Genomic DNA, 6,609 nt, shown 5'->3' with positions numbered 1-6,609 from the left:
CGAGTCAATCGGTCAAGTTGCATCGTTGTTTTTCTTTTATTTTAAATCCTACTCATCTGGTAGTCTGACAAGTCTGTCATGGTAATTTGAGGCTTGTCGGACGTCTGGGTGGTTCACAGTAGGTGAAAGGTGTGGGCCGCAGACCTCCCAGCAGAGGCTGGATTCACCGTGAGCACAAAGCAAGCGGGAGGATTTGACTCAGCATCAGGTGTTGACTCAAGCTGTCTGGACCTCGGGCCTTTCCACAGTATGTTTTGGAGATGATGATTAGCTACTACCGCACTAAATTCATTATGTGTTAAACTGTCTGAATTCCATCCTTTTTTGTTTTCAAAGTTCAGTTGCCTGTGGCATTCATATTTAATTGGACTGACAAAAGTTAATCAGGGGGCAGGACTTAACTGCAACCAATTTATGCTAGTTTCATTTCAGCTTTTCTTTAATGGTTGATGATCCAAATGCTAAAGTCAGTGAGTCATTTTGGATGAGCAAAAGAAAGCTTTCTCTTATCTTTTGACATGGTTGATAGTTAATGTAACTGCACAGGTTCAACGAAATAATGGCCACGAATCATATGAGTGTCTTTCAAAGTTTTTCTTTTCTTTTTGCTCCCTCTTTTCTTCTTTCAACACCTAAAAACTACAAAATAAAGAACATGTTGCTCAAGTATGACATTTTATAGTTCTCTTTAAGAACCTACTGCTAATGTCTACCCATAAACAGTCTCAAGTACATTTAATGCACGATAATACAATGAAATGAAATAAAGTTCACAACAAACGGCTATTTTGAACTCTTGTAGATGTATAAAATAAAACAGTAAAATCAAAGAAATGAACAGTTACCGTGTGCGCCTCTTGGACCACATGCAGATTAAGTTCTTTTAGTGTCCACTCGTTCTTTCTGTCTGTATCCATCATGGTCAAAAACCCATAATGCAACTGTGATGCGTTCAAGGGAACTGTGGTCAATAGGAAATCATATTACGAACTGCAAATAAAAAATATGTACTTGTAAAAGTACACATTTTTTATATGCATTTTCTTCATACATCAGTTTCACATTTTTTTAACCTTTGTTATAATATTTTAACAACTTAATTCTTTATTCATTAATTGTGAGCACACAGTAATACTTTTCAAAAAATGTCTCTCAGACAGTTACAGTTAAACATCTTTTAAATTTCTTTTAACTCTAAGCACTATATGTTCTGCTGTATCTGACTGAAAAAATCAACTTGTCTGAAACTTTTTCTGCTTTGCGTTTATCCACTAAATAGGCTAAAACCATGTTCTTGTTATGATTAAAGGTTATGCAAAATGTTACTAAATAAAATAAAGTAATAGTGGGCAAACAACACTGGGTATCTATTTTGACAAAGGTTGCTTCCCATTCATCCATTTTAGGTCAACCTTCCTACATCAGAAGGAGAACATAGAGGGGAAAAATGAACTTAAAAAGGTAGAACAAACTCTACCACTTTTAGTTGTCACTCAATATGCACAGGAGATGGCAGTATAGTCATAGGAATACAGTATGAACTTTACTGTAAAATGGGCCAGTAAGTCTTAGAAACATGCATTTTGATGATGTCTCCCTCAGGGGCTGAGTAAACAACAAAGGAGCTGCAGTTAGTTTAGAAAAACAAGCTGTAGCATAAGAAAATTAAATGATCAGATGTATCATTCTAAAATCTTAAACGCCAGTATTGTTTCTGTGCTGCTAGGTAAATGTAATAAAGATAATATGTGTACTTACTGTGATGATTAGAGCTCATCTCAGCTGGTGAGTGCTGCTGCTAAATCACTGACCTACAATTGAAGGAATTCAACAGTAATGGGGTGGCAGAGAAATTATTTCACTGCTAGCAGTCACCTGTACTGTAAAATTATCTCTTACACACTAAAAGCTGATAGGATGTTTTGATAACTCAATTGCTAGGTTTAAACTGTCAATCCATAGGTTGGGTTAGTTTGACCAAATGTCCAAATGTTTGACCCACGGGATGAGTAGGAGATGAGTCACATCATTTTTCAGTCCAAATCAGAGCTGACTGGACCTCTGCTTTAAAAGGAAATTGAACCATTTAATAATTTTGTTTTATCTGTAATCATAAACGTTATGTTATATTTTTCATAATTAAACATAACTATTTAGTAATTTAATTTGAGGCATTGCTAAAGTTGACTAAACCAGTTCCTAATATTGCCTTTACACAAAACCTCCATCAGTGTTAATCAATTTAATCATTAATTGAACCTCTCTAGATTTCAGTAGTGAACTATACAGTGTCTGAAGATTAAGTTTTTTGCCCCAGATTAGTTGGCTCACAAGTTATGTGCATTTTTTTGTCAGGTTCTGTAGCATTATCCTTCCCTGTTGCTTGACATTTAAGATTGCTTTAAGTGGCGTCTTTGTGGTCTTCTTTATCAGAACAAATTCACATCTCACTTTTCATTTGTTCATCCAGACGTTTTATTTTTTTCTATGACAGTGCTGATACTTAAGTCCGGCTCTCTAGTCTGGGACAGATCGGGTCTCTGATTCTTATTTTGCTTAAAAAATCAAAGCCTAATTAGTGAAGTTTTCTCTTGAAAGTGACTTAGAAGCCAACAATATATAGTTTTAATTTCTGCATGATCAGGTTTTTGTCCGTTTTAATGTTAAAAAATTCATTTAAAAGTTGATTGAGGCATAAGAAATGGCTGCTAATGATGTGCTTTTTGAAGTTTGATCTATTTGTCTGTGTTCATTAAAGTTTGTTTGCTCTAAATTCTGTATAATCTGTAACTGGGAAAAGGTAATTGATATTTCTATATAAATGATTTGACATAATACATTTAAAACTAAGGTTAATTTATGTAATTTTTAACAAATACTGATCATGATTGGCCCTTGGCTAGGACCAAATTTTTATTTTTGGCCCCCTTGCGTCACTGGGTTTGACACCCCTGCTCTAGAGGGAGCCCACAAGACTAAATAAACCCAGCTTACTGTAGGTGTTTACTGTAAGTGCTTTAAAATGCAGCTGGAAACAATACAAGACTTGCTTTGCAGTATAAACAATAGTTATGAAACTGTATGCATTTATATATGTTCAAAAGATTCTGTAAAAATGTATGATTTTTATACCTGAAATGTTTTATTGATTTAAAATTCTAGAAAAAGTGAAGATAAATGATAATTCATCTGTATAAATATCATGAATATGAAGAGCACCATTATTGGTTTATACGGTATTACTAAAAGTGATCAAATATGTATATACTGTGTAAATATACAATAATCATAATAATATATTATTTTAGAGTTAAACAAAGATGACAAAAAAGTGGCACAAGTAAGATGTTCAGTTCAGTGCTTTAATGTTTAGTGTACAAAGAGATAAATGCTGATTAGTGACATCTCTACAATGGCATTTAAAACATGCCGATATACATGCACATACACAGTGTCTCTGTCTGACACACATACGGTTCTGCTGTCATTCACACACATACACACAGTCTAAATCTCTACACGCATCATTAGACAGAGTTTCTCTTCAATCTACTGGGAAATAATGCATAAAAATAGCTGTTTCTGTTTATGAATCTGTACTTATAATCAGTTTCTAACCAAACAAATGGTAAGACCTGGTCTAAAACATGTAAAGAACCAAAATGAACCTGACATAATAAGTGTCTCTTGTCAAATTATTGTTTTTGCTGTGTGTAACCAAGCTTTAGCAGAATTTTTAATGAAAATTATACAGAACAAAACAAGGTAGAACAAAAACCCACTTTTGTCTCTTTTATTAGGAGACAAATAAAAATTATTTAGGACATTTTTTGCAACCGGGGTAAGCTTATTTGCAATGTCATGTGATGGTCATAATTACAAATGAAGTAGCATCCAGGGGCTCCAAAAAGGTGGAGTAGGGGGGGGCAATGGCCACCTCAATAAATTTGCTGGCCCTGCTATTGCCCCCCTTTGGCCAGACAATCCTTTCCTCCTGCGATCCATGCTTTTGTTTGGTGTTGTTTAATTTCCCCCTAGCTTTTTGGGATTTGTAGAACATTATAAACATAAAAAACAATAAATAAATAAAAAACAAACATTGTTTTTGAGCATTTAGCATTTTTAAAAATATATATACATATTTTAATTTAAAAATAAAAAATAATCTTCATAACTAGTCCCCATGAATAAGAACAAAACGTCTAAGTTGAGAAGAATAAAATATTATGGGTTAGAAAGCCAATGTCCTCATCAATTAGTAACTGTAAAATAAAACAAAAATCAAGTAAACCTATATGAAATTGCAAGGGGGAGGGGGGGGGGGGCTTGTATTTTAAAAATAACACATATAACAATAGCATAAGAAAACTCTTAAAATTATGCTGTAGATTTTGGTTTTGGGGTTCCACCCCAAGATTTTCAGTGATCCTCATCTGGTTACCCCTTTGAACACTTTATGGAGGCGCCCATGGTTGTATTTTGAGTTGAAGACTAACTAACAGCAGCTGTATGACTTTAAAAAGTTTACAGAGAATGGTTCTATCCAGTCCTTGATAAAAAAAAAATATATTTAGCTGGGAAGCAATTTTTTTTTTGGCTCTCTTCTCACAGAAAGATGACCCCACTATGCTGTCCAAAATCTACCTAAATGATCTATTAAAGAATAGCTGGATTGCAAAAAATTTGGAAAACTTCCCTCAATGTAAATGAAATCATGACTGCTACTATCTTAATACTTGACAGTTAGGTTTTACTTGCTATTTTCCTCGTCTCTGAGATGCTCTCCTGCACACTAACTAAATGATACACATTGGCCTTAAATGTATCTCACTGGGGTGCGAATGTTGGCAACTTGTTAGAAAACAACATCCATAAAATCTTCAACATGTCTCAGAACATTTGTTGGGGTTCAAAGTTTCAATGTGCAAGTCGCCAAAGTTTTGTCACTTCAATTTTGTAAATGTTTAAATGTTTAGTCCTGCTTTAAATTTTTGATGATCAAGCCACTCCGATGCAAGCAGGCTCCAGGTCATGGATATGCTGCCGCCAAGCTCCACCCCAGAACCCTGATATGCTTCCACTACAATGTCAAACCCTCACAACTTCACAACAATAGTTTTATTCATACTCAAAACCATCATTGAACTATCAGACTTTATCACATCTAATGGGACTCTACTGTGTTCCTAATAGACCATGCCAAGATCCTATAAAGACCATCCACGTTCTAGCTATATTTATTTATTTTATTTTATGTTGCTGAGTCTTTATACAGACTGTAATAAGAATCAGAGTTGTGTAATACCAGAGGAGAACAGAATGTTTGAAACTAGTTTTAAAGTTTTTACTCATAAATATTCTGCACAAGACACATGCAAACAGTTTGCTTTTGAATTTTAACATATCGTAATGTTTTTGTCCTTTACCTTAACACATATTACAAACAATCCCTGCATGTTTAAACCCAGGTCTGTGACAATGTTGGTGCCTTGGGCTCTCCTACTCCACAAACAGAGTTAGAAAAAAAAAACACCCCCAGTTAACAGCAATGATACAATATTAAACAATGATGGATAAACCAAATAACATTCTGCCAGTTCTGCTGTTCTCTATGGAAAATCTGAGTAATATCATTAAGTCATGAAGTAATTCAGCTTTATACTGAATAACTGGAACTGTATAATGCCAAAATGCTAAAATGCTGAAGCACAGGATCACATCCAGGAATCTCCACATTTGCCCCCAATGCTGATACAATTTACTGAAAAACAACCATATGAGCATTATTTCTGTTTTCACCAACTAAACAGTTAAATGATATGCAGTAACTGTAAATTAAAATGATCTTTGTATTTGCTTTCTGTGTTGGGTTTTGTTCAATGGTTTGATTTTAGTTGTTCTTTGTTTCTGTTTTCATGGTTTGTATACTTTCTTTATTTCCAGAGTCTGTTTTTCACAAGGCTCTTTCACAAGACACATCAAGCCAGGACTTAAATGCCTTCTGGCCACCTCGATGAGATTTCCGAGACTGGAAGAGTGGTCAATGTCAACACACACTTGATGCTCCTTTGTGCCGTGAATTGAGGTAGTTGCTTTTTGATCTTCTTTCGCATCCTGATCCAGTTTTCATGATCACCACACCTGCTATTTGTTAGCCATTACTCCAAAATACAAATACCGCTCAACAGACCTTTTTCCTAATTTTGTTTATGTATTTTAGTCCTTATATTGGGTTAGTTTTGTTCCTGGTATTATTTACTGGCATTTTGGGTTCAAATTTAAGGACTTCCTGCTTCCGTAGTCCTACAAGTCGGTTTAACAATAAATATTTACACTCCTGATCAAAATCTTAAGACCAGTCAAAAAATTGCAAGAATTTGCATTTTGCACTATTGGATCTTAAGAAGGTTCTAAGTAGAGCTTCACAATGTTAAAAGAAGAAATCAGCGTAAGAGACAAAAACTTTTGAGCGGGGAATTAATAGAAAACTGCATTTACACTCAAACATGATTTTTTTCAGCTGATCAAAAGTTTAAGACCATAGCTCAAAAAAAACTGAAAAACCCCCAAAACAGAAATCAAAGTGTCAAAAAAAAGGACTCAGTAATG

The sequence above is a fragment of the Kryptolebias marmoratus genome, linkage group LG23, assembly GCF_001649575.2.
Source record: "Kryptolebias marmoratus isolate JLee-2015 linkage group LG23, ASM164957v2, whole genome shotgun sequence".
NCBI classification, from domain to species: domain Eukaryota; kingdom Metazoa; phylum Chordata; class Actinopteri; order Cyprinodontiformes; family Rivulidae; genus Kryptolebias; species Kryptolebias marmoratus.
This window is presented reverse-complemented; position numbering follows the sequence as displayed.